This window comes from Rhineura floridana, chromosome 1 (assembly GCF_030035675.1).
Source record: "Rhineura floridana isolate rRhiFlo1 chromosome 1, rRhiFlo1.hap2, whole genome shotgun sequence".
Lineage (NCBI taxonomy): Eukaryota > Metazoa > Chordata > Lepidosauria > Squamata > Rhineuridae > Rhineura > Rhineura floridana.
Window position 1 is genome coordinate 99,404,404 of NC_084480.1, and position 20,442 is coordinate 99,424,845.

The following is a 20,442-nucleotide window of genomic DNA, read 5'->3' on the forward strand; positions in this document are numbered from 1 at the left end:
GTTTTAGCAGGGAGGAAGCAACATTATTAACACAGTTGTCATAGTTCAGATAGTTACTTTAAATATGTCTGATTTCCTTTGCAATTTTAGTGAAGTTTCCTATAGGAAATAATTTTCCTTTGCTTCTATTTCTGTGAATATGTGAAGTACTGTAACAGTCTACAAAATTTACACCAAAAATAATTGTGGAATAATGCCACTCACTATTCTGCAGAATAGTCTACAGTGGATTAATAAAAATAAATTTGACACAGGTTTCTAGGATGAATAATGAAAGAAATAAAATTTTCTAGATTAGATTCTTTGTAGAAACAATAGAAACACAGAAAAGAAGCAAAGTAAGAATAACACCAACCACCATACAAAAATGTAATTCTCCATCTTTGGAGATGGCAGCTATTGCCACCACTCACCATATGCTCAGAGGCACATGTTACCAAATTCTTCCAAGCTCCACAGGAAGTAGATTGGACTATGAAAGACCAACCCAAATTGTGTTTGCATTTTGACAAATTTGTAAAGCAGTACGATATCTCAGAGAGGAGGTCAGGTCTCCTGCTCCCCTGGTGCATTTACTATAGCTGCCCAATTTCCCTGTTTTTGAAGTTTGATAGAAATATCTGTGGGCTATCGGTATATTTTTAAAGCGCAAGGTTTTTTGCCTATTAGTGAATAAAAACAAAGGCCTTTCAGCTCATGCCCAGTTGTCCATTTAACTAAACCACCATAGCAATGGTTTTTAGACCTTCAAATTATGTTTCAGTGCTTAATAATGTAAAGATATGGATACGCAATCAGTTTCATATGAGTCTTAAGTGTTGTTGGCTTCATCCCCAGTCTAGTGAGCCATCAGACATTTCATCTGCGTTATGTTCTCACCCCAAATGCGTTTTTGTTTGGAATTTCAATTGATAGATGAATGGATGTGGCATGAAATCATACAAAACTGCTCAGACTTAGCAGGAGAGGATTTGAGGCAACCAGCTGGCTAGAATTAAGTTGGCAGAGTTTGTCCATTGCAAGTCAACTGTGCCAAGATGTAGTCTTCTGTTAGGTGATCTGTTTCATCCTAACCAAGCATACGTTGGCTATTTATAGACTTAAAGGAATTATTATTCCTTGCCACATCCAACAACATGTCACTTCTGGTGTATAAATGTCAGTCACAAAGGAGAACTCCAATGCCATCTCTTTCTGACATCAGGTGGAAAAAATGGAAGAGAAAACATTTTCAGTTTTACTTTTCCACAGGAAAATAAACTTGAATAGTTTTCCTTCCTATTCTACATTTGAAAAACAGACCCTTAAAGAAACATGTCATTCGGCATTAATAAATGCAGAATGTAGTCATTTTAAAAATATTTGTGAAGTAATGGATGTGGGTAAATGGACTGTGCGGTATTCCTAAAACCAAGAAGTGCTCATAATTGTAATGTGAGGAACATGACTTAACCAAGTTGACCTGAAGTGAGAGGTGCTTTACTATTCCATCTACAGAGTCTTACCACAAGCCAGAAGAATTGCATTCTTCCTGACATTGTTTGGGAAGTGGGCAATTTTATTTTGGCAACCACCAGAATGTCTCTTGTGTGCTTGTTGGAATGAAGCATCAGTGTCATTCAAACTCAGTACAACATCCAACATATTATTAAGCATATTGTACTTTTATTGGATGAGGTTGTTTGAGCTAATTTGGAATAGTGTAACAGAAGGAGATAATAAGAAGCAACTTCACACCAAATACTGTGGTGTAAGAAGCTCTTCAATAAGCATAAGTGGATATTTTTACCCTAGGCGATATCTGAATTTATTTGAAATGGTTTTATATATGGAATTGTTTTAACTGTTTTATATATGTGATTGTGTAGTGTATGGTTTTTATTATATTATGAAATTGCTTTGAGATGATGATCATGATAATGAATTATTTATTTACATTTGTCAGTCACTTTATACAAAAGAGTGTTAAAGCAACATAACAAGATAAATAAAAGCAATTCAAAACCAGAAAAAAGTAAAACAATGAACAATACAAAATACATAAAATGCTAATCCAGAAACATATTCATATGGACAAATTCTATCCATGAGATGCATTTATGAGATGCTTCATAGGCAGCAATTCATAAATGAAATATGATGGTGATGGTGATGATACAAATAGAAATGCTGGTACCTATGATCAATCAAATTAGATTGTGATGCAAATTGTGTGAATGCAATTATCATCTCTAGTTTCTAGAGTTTAAACAGAGCTGGGGGGAACAGGATTTGGCCCTCATCACACACAGAAAGTGTCCCCAGTGCCATAATCCCACTGAATATTGTGTATCCACCAAGCTTCTATAAGCCCCAGGAGGGAAGTCTCCACTTGCATCAGTGGAAACTTCTAAATTTTCTGGTGTTGATTGCAGATCAGTAGCTATCAGGGTCAACACAAGACTCTTGGCTCTTGACATAATGAGAAAAAGCTAACACTGTCACTGCACACCACAGTCCCAATCCTGTTCCACCACCATCCCATATCATTCATGCAGCTGGTGTTCACATCTAGTTTGACCCACTGGTGGTAGGTCAGGCAGCAACATGCAGAAGTAAGAGTTGGGGAGGTCAGGATGGATGGTCAGTCCAGTGCTCTTATGTCCTTGATATCCCTGAGACTGTGCAGGACTCAGTATGGCAGCAGGAGAGCTTCAGCGATTGGTCTTGTGTTGACCTAGTTAGCTACTGACCTGCAATCAGCACAGAACAGTTCTCAAGTTCTTACACTGACCCAGAAGGGGGGAGAGGAAACCCATTACAGAGACATCTTTGTGCTTTAACCTACAGTTCCCACAAATGGCATTTCATCTATTTGTACTTTGCTCTAGAACCTGTGATTGTGTGTGTGGGAAGCTTGGCTCAGGTCAGCATGCTGCGGGTGGCAGTGGGCACTTTTGATTAAGCTATTGTGAGAATCACAGGCTCAAGCCATAGAGTGAGGGTGTGGCATAGGGGTGCCCTCAAAACTAGTATAGTGTTTTGGTTAGAGTGTCAATCTAAAACTGGGGAGACCCAGGCTAAAATTGCTATCTGACCATGAAGCTCACTGGGTGACCTTGAGCCAATCACTAGCTTAACGTACTTTGCAGAGCTGTTGTGAGGATAAGGTGAAGGGCAACCACGTATGCTGCTTTGAGCAACTTGGAAGAAACGCAGCATATGATGAATAAGCAACAGCCCTTTGTACTTCGCAATGCTTCTTTCTTTGCTTTGAAGACTGACATAGCAATCCAGTCCCACACGTACATGTGTGTGTGTGTCTCTGTGTTACTAAAATGATATATGAAAGGGAAAGTGATATAAACTTGCCCCCCTACACCCTGTTGTCCTTTCAGAATATGCTGAACTTGCTGTGGCCTAGTTTAGTGAGCGACCACTGCAAGCTGGTGGGGATCAAAGTGGCAAAAACTGTATCATGTTTAAGAAGAGTATTTCCTGCAAGGTACTTCCTTACCTGTCTCAAAGAGGCTTCCTTTCCTTCCAGTGATTTATTCTGGGTATCATATCTGTGCACAATGTTTCTGCATCAGCAGTAGCCCAGGCTGCACCTCTATTGATTACTGTCCTCCAGGTCTCAGGAGAACCACTTGTCAACTTGTACAGACTATGATGTTTACTTCTACAGTGGAGGCGGGGGGAGAGGACTTAGCTGCTGCAAAACATTTTCCAGTGATTTAAGGCTCTAGTATTCTAGCAGCTCACTGTTATAATGAGCTGCGAGGCTTTTCCCTTGTTGTTTTCTGGATGTGTCCTTGAATTATTTATAGCAGGAGCAGAAGCCTGGCTTTTGCAGCCATTTCTTAGTTTGCCAGGATTGTTACAGGTGAGATCGTTGCCTTTCCCTAGTTCCCAACTTCAAGCATCCCATCCTATATGCACCAACATTTTGATCAAGGACCAGCTCAGCTATTAAAAGAGATGGACTTTGGGCCCCAACCGCACTCAAAGACAGACACAAATGGTGTTCATTTATTCACAAAAAGGTTCACCAAATCTGAGTCTTAGTGTTTTTCTCAAAGTCTGGAATTCATAGGCATATGTATGCAAAATAAATAAATAATTCCAGTCCAAAACAAACAGCCCCCTGCTTTCAGAATATACTTCCATGCTGGCAAACAATATTTCTGTCTGTTCTCCCTCTCTTTCCCCACACCCCCCTCTCTCTCTAACAAAAAGAAACATTATATGTTTGAGTAGATAACAAGAGGTACCATTAGGATACAGAAAATTGAAAACCTAGACTGCAATAAAATTGCAGACTCTGGGGAATTAGTAATGGTTTCTTCATGTTTTCGTAGAAGACTTCCTTTTTATTCACCTAGCAAACAGTGTTCACAAACAACAGTGAAGAACAAAAGCTGTGATTTATATTTCTGGACAGGTATACACACACCCCTGACCTCCTGCTGCCTTCCTCGCCCTCAGCACCAGAAGCAATTTATGGAGACCAGTCTAAATAAACATTAAGGAGTCAAGGCCACAAACTGACAGCAAGGAAAATCAATGGCTCCAGAAACCAGCTCGTAGGATCAATAAAAGAGATTAGGCATCACAAGCTAGTGTAGGGCACTTACAGGTAAATGTGGCTTACACTTCATCTGACAGGGTTCTCTTAGCACCAGGATAAAAACTGTCATATAAACAGAAGCACCCGGAGTAGCCAGTGGAAGACGCTCCTTAGCAGCAAACACCAACTGCTGACCTCTGAATGAAGGGGATTTACACAGAGGCCACAGTGAATTTCCAATTGCTTTTCCAGAGTCATCTTGTACACCTGTGCCTTTACTCTGAGGGATTGGTTTATATACTAGTTTAATTGAGGCCTCTGGTTTCTTTGCCAGTTTTCTTTTGTTTCTGAGGGGAGGATGCTCTCCACACCACAGCCTACATTTTGCAACCTCCTGGAACAGAACCTGCTCTGTATATCTCTCTGAGAACTGAGAAAATAGAAAAGGTTTGAGACCTGGAGGCCACCAGTTTTGAATGCCCTCAGTAAGAGTTGGAAGAGTAAATACCTGAGGTGCACAAAGCAAAAAGGGGTTGATTCCCAGCATCCCACCCATCCAGTCTGGAGCAGCAGATTAGGGCCGGCCCAGTCAAAGACATATTGCTGCCTGAGGTAAAGGACAAGATGGTGGCCACACCCAGTGGTGGCTAATGCCCATTGGGGTTGATCGGATGGAAGGCAGGGAGGCCAACAGTAGGCAGAGCCAGAGTGAATGACAGGCAGAGCCAACTAATTCTAGTTTTGTCCCCATCCTCCTCTCTGCTGAGTTCTACAAGGGCAAAACTAAGACTAAGGAGGAGGAACCTGACAGGCAGGGCCACCTTCTGGACTGGTTGTAAGAAGGCAGGCAGGTGGGACTGCTGGCTGAGGTCAGAGTGAGGTTGGTCTGATTTGCCCTAATGGATGAACCTCCACTGCCCACACCTCCATTCTACCTACAGAAGCTAACTGGACTGGCAGTTGAATCTGATTTAAACACTAATGATAAGACAGTGCCCTCCTCTGCACCTGAGGGCAGCAGGCTAGCTTAGGGGCACAGGGCAGACAGTATGATACACACAGCTTTGTTCTCCCAGCACCTTGCTGCTGCTCTCCCAAACCCCTAGCATCTGCTGCCTGTGCCAGGTGCCTCACTCTGTCTAATAGTAGGGCCAGCCCTGAATTGGGGAAAGGTTCCTGCCTATGGGATCATGACCTACAGGTCTGAGGTTTCAGATTACTTGTGGTGACTGTGAGAGTGGTGTATGTGCATATGGACTAGTTAGTTAAGGGATGTGTATGGGTATTTTTTTTAATAGAATTGCTGAGATTTGGTGGAAATCATACCCTAAGAGCTGAAATCTGTTCCACATATGGCTGTTTGTTTACTCAGAATAACGCTCTGCACACGTTCAAAGACATTATTATTGTAACTTCATATTTTTTAGGGCTGGGCCCTGGAACACTGGTTCTGATTTATCAGCAAATGGGATACCATTCATTTGTATCCTGTGGTTCCAATTTATTTAACTAAAGACCAATGACACTGTAGTCCATTTGTCAATGAGGCACATACCTGCTTTTATTTGAGAGTTAATGCTTTTCACCACAGCTGGCATTTGTGAATATTGTGTTCGCATTTTGGTTAACTAGTCCTGTCATGTCATTTTACAAAGCATTGCTCCGAATTTTGCAGTGCAGTTCTCCAGCCAAGTAATGTGTACAAAACTATATATACATAGGTTAAAGTGCATACAAATGCATATATTAGTGAAAATAAAATGCAAAAGATCCATTATATTAGGAGAAATTTATGTGCAAAAATGTGTATATTAGTCAAAATTGCATACAGAAATGGATAGATTAGGAGAAATTTGCTGATGAATTTTCATGAGGACTTTATTTTAAAAAACAATAACATGAAAACTGATATGGAAATGTGGACTGAACTTAAGAGTGGAAAAATGAGAGAGAGAAACTGAAACTGACACATTTGCCTGTCCCTACCAAGAGGTAGGGAAACTAAGGAATGGATGAAGCATGTGCTTGATGCATGGTGTGCATGGCGCTTTTCAAGAGGTCAGATCCCTGGTCCGAGTAGCTTGAAATGGAAAGTTAATTACAGAGGAAACAGGTAAAGGAGAAGGAAGTGATGGCAGGAGATATAATATATAGAGGTTTCAGTTATACATGCTATATATAGTTACAAGCTGAAGTACTGTAGGGCAGGGGTGGGAAAATGTCAAGCTTCTGGGATTTATTTTGGGATTTTGTTTTTTACTAGAATTCTGATATCCACCAACTGGGGCTCTACACTTAGGGCCCCTCCAGACTGGTGTGTGGGGGATTTTTTTTGCAGGTATATTCTGCAGCATGTCATTAATGGAATGATTTATACTGAATCATCCACATATCATTCCACTGTTGTTCTGCAATGTTCCCTTTATTACTGACATCTGGACGAGCATTCTTTGTTTTGTTGCTATAGTGCAAAAAAAAAAGCGGGAGGGGGAACCTAAAATGTTTGTGGTATGAAAAATAGGATTTCAGCAGGAACCTATGGAACATGTGTTTTGCCAGAGATAATTTATAGTATCAAAGACTAAGGTTCTTTGTCAATTTGGATAAAATAACAATACAGATGAGGTGAAAAGTCACAGTTTTATTAACTACTAAGCAAAGTACAGAGATACTGAAAGTAAAGTGGTTAATTTTAGTTTCCTTCTGTTGTCAGGGAACCTTTCCAAACAACAACAAATGGACCGCTATAGGAGCTTTGGTACGCACACACCATCCTGGGATCTTGGGTGTATGCTGAGTTCCAACATGTGATGGTTTTGCATGGCTTTTTGTACTCTTGGATGCTAATAATCCACTCCTGCTATTACTAGATTATTGTGAGGATGTTTATGTTTTCTAAAGGGCTAAGACAGCACTTAGTAGATAGAAATCATAAGAAATATCTGAGGTCTGTAGTTGACTAGTGAGCTTCCCTAGTTCTAAACAACAAGTACAGGGCTCAAGACTATGAGCTCATCCAATGTAAGAAAACTGAATGGTCTACGTCAGAGGGAGATATTCGCTTGCTGTTTTTTTTACTGTTCAGCAGAGTTCTCATGCTGCTGTGGCCATTATTTTACTGCTGTACCAAAAAGGCATCTGCAATCTAGCACAGTTTCTCACATTGAGTGCTGAGCTGGAAGCTCACAGTGAAGAGCTGTGAGAACTGAAAGCAAGCTAATTTGGCTCCTGAAAGAAGGCCTTCTACATCCTGTATTACCACTATGAGCCTCATATAATGGCTTCTAATAAGCACGGGTTCAGGTCCCTGAATAGACTATAGACTAGGCAGGATATAGGGAACATTGCATACATCACTTATATGGCAATACAACTAGCCAGAGTGTTTTCTACAAAATAACAAGTATTATAAGCTGGTATTAGCCAATTATAGGCCTTCTGGCCCAGAAAGGATCCCTAGGTATGAAAGGAGCAAGTGTGGTGCACCAACCTAAACCTCCTCGAAATACAATGGTCTTGCACTACAATATGCACTGATTGGAAATGAAGCAGGAGGAAACTTTTTCAGGTGCACACAGTATTAAAAACAGGATTGCATATAACTGCCCCACTATCATCATGACCACAAATCATCATGAACACACAATAAAAAGGGTGCTTGTAAGGTCTCTGAGAATTAAAGAATTCAGAATTCATTTTGACAAACAGAACTAAGTGGACCCCACAGTCCCTTTCACACAATAATCCACTCCTGATTGCCCCACCTTTATTTCAGCAGTACCATTTAGGGGTGGGGCAGTCATTTTGTTGTTGCCATTGTTAAACCATTGTGAGACACACACATTCTTGCTAATCTACTTCACATCACCCAGAAATCTACCAGTAGATCCCAATCTACCTTCTGCTCACCCCTGCAGTGGCAAACTCTTCACAGAGAAGTTGGCTTTTGAGAAGGAATTTGAATGAAGAAAGATGTCAACACACCAGTGTTTTGGGAGGCAGCTCTAAGCATCTGGGATGAGAAAAGATGGAGTAGGAAACCTTTTGATGGGGGTGAGCTGGAGCTGGAGAAGTGGAAATCCAGGTTCCATAATGATGATGATCACTTTTAGCTACACACTCTTGAACAATTGGTGGCTCAGGATTTGAGTCCGACTCATTAAGGGATGTAATCTGGACTTCCAATGTCTCCATTGCTCAGTCCTCCATCCTTGAGGGGCAGTGAGGCTATGGAAGAGGAAGGTGAGAAGGGTGTGCAAAGTTGCAATACACGTTCATTTTGAGTGGGATAGCTGTCACGTTGTCAGCTAAGCAAGCATGGTTATACTCGTCATAACTCCTTGTTATGGTGCCATAATATGGAAAATTGGGGAGAGCGGTATAAAAATCCTAGTCTATTTGCCTTTGTGTTAGGACCTACTCATTTTTCCAAACACAAACCTCAAAAGAAAACATTGCCTAGATAAATATTGCCCCTCCACCCCCACCAGAGAGGTAATCGTTAAGGCGGGGCTACCCATTTTTTAAAATAAAGGCATACATAATAAATACTAAACCCCATGTGCACTTGTGTGGGGACATCAAATATTTGAATAAAAGGAAGAGGCGCTGTGCAATCCTAATCATGCTTACTCACTGTGTTCTTTGGGGCCTTCTCATTAGTAAGTGTGTTTAGGACTGCAGCCTTGTGGGGAGGAAAGGGGGTGTATACCCATCTGGGAACAAACATAAATAATTCCTTTAATTTATCTGCTTTTCAAGTTTCGCTCACACCTTGTTGGTTTAATAAGCCTACCAATTCTTCTGGCCAGCTTCTTGTTTCTAATATGCCATTTTAAAATGGGATTTTATGTTATTGCTCCTCAAAGTCTATATATATATTGCCACCAGAAGTTTGGCTACGGATACTTCTGGGGTTCTTTACTTCTCGTGGAGCATCACACCACCCTCCTGCACCTTGTTATAAGATTGCAATAAACCCAACTTGGTTTAAGCAGTTTTCCATGTCAACCCCTTAGGGCATCTGATTATAGGTTTGACCTTTTGAGATTCTGTGTGTTTCCCACTTAATCAGTGCTGGAATGAGTTGCTGCTAAGTAGGATCTATAGAAACCCTATGGGAAAAGTGAAGCCATCTAAAATAATGAGTCTCTTTCCCCCCCCCCCAATCCGCCTCCGCCCTCCTTCCCCTCCGCCCCCTTTTGAGCTCTATTGGACCATGATAACAGTCTTAATCTCCAGGCTACACAAAAGCATAACTTGGCATGTGATGTTTGCACTATTTGCAGAGAAGGGGAGGGATGGGAAGGGCTTTTGGCAACTGAGGAATGGAAATGAAGCTTTGTTACTGAGTGAGAAATCCTTCCTTGCTCTCCCCCCCCCTTCACCTGTCCAATCCCACCCTGGAAGCGCCTGCTGCACTTTTCCTTTCCTTTTCTTTTTTTCCCCTGCTGGCTAACATTTGTTTGCTGGAGCTGGGGCCTTGTGAAGCTTTTAAGCTTTGGCACCTCAGATTTTGACAGAGTAATTGGTTCCCTGTTGCCTGGGCAATAATACAAAATTGGACCCATCTCCATTTTGTCTTGTTACAGTAACATGCTCAGAGGTTTAGATATAATCTCACAAAGTACCCTACTTTGGTCATCGGTTCATTTCTCAATAGCTAAGGGCCTGTGAAGGTTTCTTCCCTTTCCCCCTCCTACCCTTTTGAGTCCCCCCTCCCACCACAATACACACTGTCTATCACTCTGTTCATCTCCCCTCCCCAACCTTCTGTGAAACTGAATAGCATAATAGATGTAATTAGACCTTCAGTAATAGGACCAAATGGAGCAAGCAGTGAGATTCCTTCTAGAGAAGCAATCAGTGCATTAGGACCCCAGGACTGGAACTACATTTAACAAGGTTTGGGGCTTAGGGATTGTCAGTCTAAGACTTCTCTGGCTTCCCCAGGAGAACGCTCTACCCAGAATGCAAATCTTCTGTTGCCATTGCTACAAAAGAGGGGCAAAGAACATTAGCCACTTTATTACACACATAATGAAGCGCACTGTAGCTGTTTATGTATATTTTCCCTAGGCAGTAAATCAACTATTCATGAGGGCTGGTAGATATAAATATGTATCTCATTTATGTTTTAAATCTGTTTCCTGGGTTTTGCTCATTAATTCTAGAGGAGGGTTGCTTTGTGTGATGCCAATTGTGTTTTGCTTTTTTTAAAGCATGCTTCCTTTTGTCAGGGAGACACAGACAGATATCAGGGCTTGGACTGATCTATCTTCAGAAGAGCCAGTGCCTATGCTAGCATTGCATGTGAGTGTCTATATTCCTTTTATCTTTCTCTCCTTGCAGTGAGGGGGGACGCTCATGTGCTATTGCTACTATGAAAAAAAGAAAAACCAACCTTTGCAATCCAGAGCACATAGGAAATGTTGCAAATGTATTTATTTATTTAAAACATTTCTTAGCTGCTCATTGTCATTGCACAGCCATTTCAGAGTGGGTTGCAACAACTAAAACCGTTTCAAATTTGCAAGGCAGTTACTATAAACAACCAGACAACGCAAAGCATCAAAAAGTGGCATCAGATTTCACTAAAAGTCTGGGAGAATAACCAGGTCTGCACCTGGTGTCTAAATCTTAAAAGGGTAGGCACCAGCCATATGATAGAGGGGAGGGAGTTCAAAACTGGCATGACCCCATGGAGAAAGTGGAAGCAATATCATTGTGAAGCCATGCTACAGGCATTATTAGTTGTAACTATTAATACAAGGAGTTTAACATTCTAGGGGTTTTAATGAAGCAAAGGAGAAAACAATAATAGAATGAAACGGTTTTTAATTAGAATGATAGAGCTGTGGGGTTTGAAGGTCCTCAGTAGATTTTTTCAGTCTAACCCTCAATGAATAAAGAATCCTGGACAGAGAGAAATGCAGATACAATGGGATGGTCTTTGGTCTGCACTCAGCAACAGGTATGGTCTGTAGTCATGGAATGCTGAGAGGATATTTTAGCAAGAAAACTGCTTTGGATGTTCAAAGGAAGCAAGAGGAAGGAGGGAAATTGTGGATAACTTATTTCTCCTATTCCCATAATTCTAGGCCTTAGTTTTCCAATTTGGGGCCAGTGGAGCTTGATCAAAAGCAGCATAACACTTTCCCAACAGATACCCTTTGCTAACAACCAAGAAAAAAATTCTTATTGAAGTGAGTGGGAGGAGTCCCCCCCCAAAGTAAATTGTAGATGTGGGGCCCTCAGTCTAGACTGGGACTGCTGTTTGGAAAGGGGAGTAAAGAGTTAAAGCCCTGTGTGTTTCCACAGGATTTCCACACTGGCAATTTGTGTCAACACACACATAAACCCTGCACTTAAAGGCAGAAATACATAAGGTGTAGTTTATCCTGGACCAGCAGCAGTTTTATGTTAAACCAGTGACAGCTGGTGGCTCCATGTCAGTGGAGAAGTGGAATCTGCCCCGGGTTTTAGTCTAAACTTTTGAGGATCTGTCCAAGGTGCTGAAGCTGGAGCACATTCCACTACCCCACTGACATGGAGCCACCAGCCACTACTGTGTTCAACATATAACATGTTGCAGCGATCTAATGTGGAAAGTAACAGGCTGTTACTATATTGTGTTATACTATATTGTGGTCATTATTTAAAAAATAATGCCAACTGTTTAAGGATTTGTGCCTGAGTTTGTGTTTTTCCTCCTTCCTCCATGTTCCTTTTCCTTATGTCATATTTTTTTAGATTGTAAGCCTGTGGGCAGAGACTGTCTTGTTTCAACTGATAGTATGTAAGCCACTCTGGGAGCCTTTTTGTCTGAGAGTAGGGTACAAATTGTCTTAGTTAATTCTGTTTCTTGTAAAATGTTGCATCAGCATGAGATAAAGACCATGGTCTCCCAAACCTTTAAGTTCATTGACCCCCCGATGAGTTTATAGTATTGTCAACCACCTCATATCAATTTAGAAATGGAAATGAAATGAAGTCCAGTAATATCACTATATAATCAACATTTAATAAATAGGCTTTAAAATAGGCTTTAAAAATAGTGTTGAGAACTTCTCAAAATCGCAGCCGACTGGAGCAGCAAGAAAGAGTCCTGAAGAATTATGCATACAGTGTGGGGAGGGGAGGGAGTGCAGCTCTGTAATCTAGGTCCAAAACCTTTTTAAAAGCTCCTTGAAGTTTTCTGAAATGCAGCTTGATTTTATATCTTTACATCTTTGGGGGAGGAAGAAAGAGGTGTTAGAATTATTTTTAAAAAAGTTGTTAACAAAGTGAAACTCTACACTTGTATACATTTTTTTAAACAATAAAACAGCATGGTCTGACAATACTGTCGTATTGTAGAATAATCTTATTAAATACAGAGGTCCCTCACTGGCATGGAAGATGCACTCTGTACATGTACATTCCCTTTATTTTTGAGGGCCACAGTTCCTAAATTAAATTTTCCACACTATGCCTCATAAACATCTTTTACACCTCTAGCCCCTTTTCAGCCCATAGGCCTTTATTCACCCCCTGCGCAGTCCCATCAACCACTTTGAGAAACCCTGATCTCAACAATAAAATCTGTTACAATGTTTGTAGGGCATTTTCAAGATCCATTTGAAGGGATGCTGCAGTGAGTAAAGGATACTCTTTAGCTCTTTAAACGTAAATATCACTGATCTAACATGCAGATGCACAGAGAGGGGGGGGAGCAAAAGTATCTTGAAAGTTAACTTATGCCATGGCTTCAGCTTTTCCATGGCTCCTGGTTACAGAAATTTTAATTGAAAGCAAGGTCTAACCAACCCATTGGTTTTCACTACTTATAATGAGCACTGCTGTGGAATAAAATCCATTATCAAACCAACCCCCTAGAGGGTATGAAACAGAATAGCTTTCTTCCACACAATGAAAATCTTTTTTCCTCACACCCAGAGGCAGCATCAAGTCAAGTGACATCACTGCAAGATCAGTGGAAGCCGATGGATCATCCAGCTCCCTATGGCAGAGAGATGAAAGGCAACATAATTCTCTACCAGGTGATCAAAAACACACATTTGCATCCCTGTAAAATGTATTATTTTGCCATTTGTGGGGGTAATAAACTGCTTTGAGTGCAGCAGTATGGAAACTAAGGGAGCATACAAGGGAAGGGTGAGAGTGAAAGTATGTGTCAGCTAGAGTTGAAACAAATATTTGGAAATGTTGATACTAGATGTTCCACTGTCGCCTTACAAATTTTGAATAAGATGTTTTAAATTCAGAATTTAAATTCGTCATTGGCATTTAAGCATTTTATCCTGAGATTTGAATACTTAGACTTTTAGCATTTAGATATGTTGGAACTAGGGATGGGAATATATCAATTTCTGTTTCACTCATTTTCTCATTTTTCTAATCTTAAATTCGGTTCTCACATTTCTATATCTGTTTGCTTTTTTTTAAAGTCCTCATGAAAATTCATCAGCATGTTAGTGCAAATTTCTCCAAGTACACACATTTTTGTATGAAACTTTGCCCAATACACACATACTTGCAAGGTATTATTATTGATGAATTTTGAGTTATTTTCACTAACATATGTATTTTTATACACACTTTAGAATTTTGTGCAAAATTTTGAAGGATGGCTGAGTTTCAGTTCTCATATTGTTTCAGAAAATGCAAATTAACGGCTGCCCATTATCTATTAGGCTAAGTTCAAGGTTCTAGTTTTGGTGAATAAAGCCCTACATGGCTTGGGACCAGGATCAATCATCTTATCCCTTATATACCGAGTTGATCACTGCGCTCTGCAGGTGAGGGCCTCCTGCAGATACCTCTTTATCAGGAGATCCATTCTGCACAACATAGGAAGCGGACCTTTAGTGTTGTGGCACCACCCTTTGGAATTCCCTCTCCTTAAATATTAGATAGGCACCATCTCTGTTATTTTTTCGGCATATACTGAAGACCTTCCTTTTTCAACAAGTCTTTTAAGTAGAGACCTTATCCCAGTCTGTGTCTGTGTTGGAATTGCTTTTAAATATGTTTTTAAAGCTTTTTTGAAAACAGATGTTTTTAAAGATGTTTTAATCTGTTTTTAAAGATGTTTTGTTTTAATATATTTTAATGTCTGTTTTTATGATGTTTTATAGTGTTTTTAGTGTCTTTGTTTACTGCCCTGGGGTCCTGGGCAGGATAGAAATTTAATCAATCAATCAATTATTATTAATAATAAGAAGAAGAAAAAGAAGGTTCACCTCTAAATGCAAACTGAACCAAATCTCTCCCCCATCCCTAGTTGAAACCTCTTTCAGACCTTCTCCTCTGTACACAGAATGACCGTGTGGAGGCAAGAGTGGGGTACATTACTGAACCACTAATGGCTTTCCTCAAACTTCTGGGCAAAGAGATGACAGTTTGAAAAGGGTACCTAAGCACAAATGGGTGGGCATGCATTCATGTTCCACACAATCTGGAATCCTATGCAGCTGGGGTTCCCATATGAGTGGAGACCCTTGTGAATGGTTTGTTATATGGCATAAGGGTCTGCAGTAAGAGGAGGAAATCACTCCATTGGGCAGAGGCAGTTAGTGCTATGTCAAAAGCTGATGATCAGATTCATTTCAGCTCTAGTGCAGTGATATTAAATATTCATTGGGAATTTTGTGATTCCTTAAGCATATCTATAGGCAACATTTTCAAAGAACAAATTATAAAGGAGAATTTCAGGTAGCAAATTTGCTTTATCTCTAATATGATGACAATCATCTTGCTGTTAAGTAGCTTTGTTTAGATTGACTAGGCAGCCTCTTGCATCTAATTTTACAGTGAGTTTGCAGGGTGAAACCATAGAGATGGCAGAACAATTTGACAATTTAGCTTGTTCTCACTTGAGCTTTTGTAGAAATTAAAGCCACTAATAAGCAGGGATTTCAGATTTTGCTTTTTCCCCCTTTTCTTTTTTTAAAGTACAACTGATGTGATTCTATTCTTTCTGAACTGAAATCAGCTATATAATACACAGCTACACTTGAAAAAGAAAGTAGTTGCTTTCACATTTCAAATAGATGAGGTGCAGAAATAATAATGCAGACTAGGATTTGCCTCATTGGCTGCTCATGATGTCAGTTCCTCAACATAATTAATTTGGAAAATACATAGTTAATATGACAGGGCCTTAATTTTCTGGATTTAATACATTTATGTCTTCCTGTCTTTAATGAAATGCTATATATAATGTTGCCGAACCAAAAAAAAAGAAGTACTGTACCATATTTTTAATACTTGTTGAATTGCAAAGTTAACTAGGATAGTGCAAACATTTGGCTAGATCCAGATGGGCAGAGCAATCCAAACTACAGCAAACCAGTGTAATTCATACCAGGGTAAATTATGCTAGTGTAATTTACCCCTATTTCAAACTCTGTTCAGGAGTGGAGCTACAGTTGGCTGAGCCAGCCCAAGCCCAGCAGAGGGAACACAAGCCTTTAGAGTAGAGTTTGACTTACACCACCCTTTTCGCTAGCATAACTTCCACTGGGTTGCTAAGTCACGTGACCAAGCTGGACTGTGTTTGGGATATTTATTTATTTATTACATTAGGCTGCATTAACAGAAGTATAGTTTCCAAATCGCGTGAAGTACTAGTTCCCCTCTATTCAGCACTGGTTAGGCCTCGTCTTGAATACTGTGTCCAGTTCTGGTCTCTGCACTTCAAGAAGGATGCAGACAAACTGGAACAGGTTCAGAGGTGGGCAACAAGGATGATCAGGGGACTGGAAACAAAGCCCTATGAGGAGAGACTGAAAGAACTGGACATGTTTAGCCTTGAGAAGAGAAGACTGGGGGGAGATATGATAGCACTCTTCAAGTACATGAAAGGTTGTCCAACAGAGGAGGGCCAGGATCTCTTCTCGATCATCCCAGAGTGCAGGACATAGAATAATGGGCTCAAGTTGCAGGAAGCCAGATTTTGACTGGACATCAGGAAAAACTTCCTAACTGTTAGAGCCATACGACAATGGAACCAATTACTAGAGAGGTAGTGGGCTCTCCAACACTGGAGGCATTCAAGAGGCAGCTGGACAGCCATCTGTTGGGAATGCTTTGATTTGGATTCCTCATTGAGCAGGCGGTTGGATTTGATGGCCTCATAGGCCCCTTCCAACTCTACTATTCTATGATTCTGTGATGATCTGCTCTGGAGAGGTGGTTGATGTTTTTAGCATTCCACAACCTCAGGGATCTTTCACATTTCCCACTCCCTGTTGCACCATGCTGTTGTTGGCTCCTAGTGTGTAAATATTCTGAGACACAAAAATATCATTTTGGGAGACAAGAACAAAAGCTGAAGAATATACCATTCAGGTGCCATCAGTTATGACTTTGCCTGCCACCAGAAAATCATCATTGTATCCCTCTTTCAAGTTTTTTCTTCTTCAACACCATTGGGTAAAAATACTGCCACTCCTAAATTAGCTTTTGGGTTGCTGGGTCTGACATATTGTACACCTGGCCTGTTCAAGTACCACTTAAACCATAAAGGCTTATCAGCACTTAGAATGGCATGGGGGAGGATTGAGCCATGTGGAGATTCTCCTCACTGATTAGATAGATCGGTTGGTGCTGAAAGATGTCCACACATGTCCACACATTATTTTCTCCATGAAGGAAGAATGTGAAGGCACAGGACAAATGCTCACTTTAGTTAATTGGCTTTTTATCTTTCTCATATGGCTGGATGAACCATCTGCCAATCCTTACAAAGTTCTTATCCATTAAGTATCTTTCCAGCAAGTTGTGGATTGCTTTGAAAATCCCAGTAGGAGCCTAGGGCGGCAAACAAAAGCACTAAAAACACTCTAAACCATCATAAAAACAGACTTTATTTATTTATTTATTATTTAAAATATTTCTATCCCGCCCTTCTACCCTATAATAGGGCATTCAGGGCGGCTTACAAAAATAAAATCAAACACGTACATAATAAAATTGTAAGCAGTAAAATCACAAAAACATTAAAGTAAATTAAAATACATAAAATACAATTAAAATACATAAAATTATATATATAGAGAGAGGAGGTGGTACTAAAGGGACTACAAAGGTAATATTTAACGTACAAGGCATAAAAACAGACAAAAACAGGGACTTCAACTGGTTTAGCAGGAGATGCGCCTATTCCAAACTCTGCTCACCCCAGCAGATCCTGGGTTTGGATTGCTCCCTACATTAGTTACACTAACCTAAGTCATAGCTACCTTGTCCGGTGATATTAATGGGACTTAATCACAAGTAACTTACAGAGCAATCCAAACTATAGGATGCCAGCGGAATTTATGCTGGGCCTAAATTAAGCTGGAGTAAATTACTCCTATTCCAAACTCCTGCCCCTGCCATGCCCCCAGAACACTCCTTTTTCAGGACTTACCCTGGTGTTGGCTGAGTTGCCTTTGGCTATATTGTATGAGCCCCTGCTGAGTCGGGTGGAGAACTGACACAGGTGTAGCTCCAGCTGAGTCAAGATGGGGACATCAACTGGTATAACCCGGGATCAACTGGTGATCCACCATTTCCAAACCTCCCTCATCCTGGCAGATCTTGGGTGTGGATTACTCGTTTAATGTGGATCCAACCCATTGTGTTTTGAGATTATTATTTTTTTGCCAAAGGCTCATTGGCTCACCTAGGGCAAATAACATTCTCTTAGCCTTAGTAAATAGGAATAACATAGCCATGCTTTTTAATTACGTTTGCCTTCACAATTAGAGGCAGCACCAATTGTTGATATTAATTTTACTTTTCTCTGTACTTAGCCAGTCGCCTTCCGTCTGACTCACTATTGGCTCTGTGAAACTGATTAAACAGGGCTCTTCCAGACATTGTACAGGCAGTGCCTACACTCTAGAACTCCCTGCCCATTAACATTAGACAGGCACCATTGTTGTATTGTTTTCAGCACCTGCAAAAAACCTTTTTATTGAGTCATGTCTACCCAGATATGTAAACATGGCATGTATGTAACTTTATTTTATAATGTATATTTTTTAAAACTGCTAATTTTGTTGATATTATGAAAATGTTTAGGCCGACTTGTTTTTAACATCTGATGTTATCAGTATTTTTAATGTGTATTTTAAATTTTTTGTAAACCACTTAGAAGGGTTGATAAATTCTGTTAAATAAATTTACCCCTTTTTGAAACATCCACAAGTCACTCAAAGAGAGGAATTATTTTTCCAGCTGCTAAAAAATTTGTAACCCCCCCCCAAAAAAATCCCCTCCCTTCATTTATCCCTAACTGTGAATGTAAACCATGAAAAGGAAGTATTTCTTTGTGAACATATGATGTCTCATTTCTTTTAGTACTGTGGAAGGGAAAAAACAAAGAGTGCCAGTGTGATTCAGTACAGTTCCTGTCCAAAGAGAAGATTGTAGGGTTTAGAGGGGGGGGGAGGGCTAAGGAACTTGAAAAGCTCAGTGACAGGAATTGGAACTATGCAACTTGTATTTGTTTTAGTGAGAAATACGTAAGAGAAGTTCTCAGTCAATGGTGAGTATTGAGTGGAACCCAACTGGTGCTCTGGCAATCACAAAAGGTGAGATGTCTGCTAACAGAAGAGGAGAGGAGAGGCTTTTTTGCTAAACTCTCCGCTATAGCCACAACACCCTGATCCTGAGTAGTAGCTCCAGAGAGGTGGGGGAACCCTCCCAAACAGGATGGAAGGTTGTGTGGAGAGGCTGCAGAGGGAAGGGAGGGTCAGCAATAATGGTCTCCCTGCCTTTTTCTGTTAGTGGATATCCTCTGGGAGCCCTCCTGGGAGCAAGTGGATTCCACCCATTGTGTCTCACCATTGAATTCCGTCAGTTTCCACCATACACACGTAATGTTAGTTTGTCTTTCAACATAACACAAGGAAAGTTGTAAACACTTCTCTACTGAACACCATTTTTATGTTCCCATCTTTGCCTCGAATTTCTATATTGAGTAGGGATCATAGCCCATATTTAGCCCTTAGAGAATAAGCAATAATTACTAAACATGCCTGAGGCATTTTTCAATAGATTTATAAGAAAGGCAAAGCCACCTTAATAGCTCTTTTTAAATAAAGGACAGAAATGCTGTTTGAGCATTAACATTTGGCAACTGAGAACTATCTGTCCCCATTAGCAAGTCTGTCCTTAATTTTCTCACTACATTACATTACTATTTCATACACTGGCACTTTTCATAGTCATTTCAGTGAGGGAGAAAAAACAAGCGAAATATTGCAAATACAGCTTGTTATATAGTGGAGGAAAGAAAAACAACAGCACCAGTCTAAATGGAAAAATAAATTACTGCAGATAGGCAGATTTCACTTTAGACAATGTAAATGTAAAATCAGAGTTCCTTTGTATTATTGTGTGCATCTGTAAAGTTACTCTGAGCAGTGGATTAGACTAGATGACCTTGTGGAATTGTGATAATGTCAGACATACAAGTCATTTTGTGATAAATATTAATCCTGTTGGTCCTTTGACTCTTAAGGACACAATTTGAAGTACTAGTTCGCTTCCATTCAGCACTGGTTAGGCCTCATCTTGAATACTGTGTCCAGTTCTGGACACCACACTTTAAGAAGGATGCAGACAAATTGGAACAGATTCAGAGAAAGGCAACAAGGATGATCAGGTGACTGGAAACAAAGCCCTTTGAGGAGAGACTGAAAGAACTGGACATGTTTAGCCTTGAGAAGAGAAGACTGGGGGGAGATATGATAGCACTCTTCAAGTACATGAAAGGTTGTCCAACAGAGGAGGGCCAGGATCTCTTCTCGATCATCGCAGGGGCATGACACAGAATAATGGGCTCAAGTTACAGGAAGTCAGATTTTAGCTGAACGTCAGGAAAAACTTCCTAACAG